The sequence below is a fragment of the Anopheles gambiae genome, chromosome X, assembly GCF_943734735.2.
Source record: "Anopheles gambiae chromosome X, idAnoGambNW_F1_1, whole genome shotgun sequence".
NCBI lineage: Eukaryota > Metazoa > Arthropoda > Insecta > Diptera > Culicidae > Anopheles > Anopheles gambiae.
In genome coordinates, this window is record NC_064600.1 from 10,101,553 (window position 1) to 10,102,958 (window position 1,406).

Consider the following 1,406-nt stretch of genomic DNA (forward strand, 5'->3'; position numbering starts at 1 on the left):
TGTTTTGTTTTTTCTAAAAAAAAATCCTGTTAACTTTGAAATGCTTTGAACTTTGAAATTGCATCGGCATTGAATTACGTATTCAAGTGACAAGCCACCCAAATAGCCAGAATTGCTTAAGCAGCTCATTTTGGCACGCTAAAGATCGCTGCTCTAATTCGCCTTTTGCAGTAGATAAACAGCATCAAAGTTCTATGTGGGTCTTTCAAACAGCGCCTAAGCAGCTTCCTTATGCCACGATGCCAGGGATTATTTTTCTTTGTGTTTTATTTTCAAGCAAGCGTCATCGATGAAATAAACAACAAAATTTGTTTGGTTTAAACACATATGTATATTTTTAAATCTTTTGTATTGATAAATTACACAAATTTTTACACAATTTACTGATAATTCACAATCGCTTCACTCAATATTCATTCTTCAAGTAACGAATCTAACTTGTGCAGCAGCAATGAGATTATTGCCGGCGTCCGTCTTTGACACTTTGACAAGAGCCACCTTGAACCGATGTCATGCATTAAAAAGCTATAAAGTTCCACCAAGTTCAGTACCGTTTCTTAACAAGCCTTCAAGTTCCATCATGAACCCTACGCATAGTGCTAATCAGCCGCAAAGTTCCAAAGAGTACCATGTGCCTGTTAAAAAGCTCCATAGTTCCGCAAAGTACCGTCTATCTCTTAATCAGCCACAAAGTACGACATCGGAACGATTTTTCGTTAAACAGCCCTAAATCAGCTATAAAGTACGAGCTGGCTATTTGGGCAGAGTCCAGAGTCACAGGCTACCTGAGTAGCTGGTTGCCTGGAATGGGGTTAATTCATAATTTACAGGGACTAGATTGTTTTATGAAACGCGTTGGTGCAATCGTGCCAATGAGTGAGTATAGCTCCGATTTAAGTAATAATTTGTTAGTTTTTTTTTACAATTTGTCGACAGTGACCAGCAGTCGAGCAGTAAAAGTGCTCGAAACCACTGCTCGATCGAAGCTGCACGGCACCACCTTTGGAAGAAAAAATACATTGCAAAAAGGGTAGTGAGTTTTAACGTTTTTGTTTTTTTTTGTTTTTAAGTTTCCATTAACAGCTACTACCCCGAATTAAAAGTAAGTTTGTCGAAACGCAACAAATTCATCCAAACAATTACAGCCGTCCCAAAACGTCGCCGCCAGTTTATAACGCGGCGTTCTGGTGCTCACCGTCGCAGACGCACCTCGATTGTGACGTTGACGCAAAAACGGTTTTTTAATGGCAAATGCTCTCATTTCTGGAGGGGTTTCTTTGTTTTTTTTTTCTTTTTTGTTGCGCTCATTGCACTTTCTCTTCCCTTTTCGCACCAATGCCTGGTGCGCCCTGCCCAGTACGCCCTTTACGCATGCTGCCTGCGCTCTCTCGCTCTGTCGCACTCGC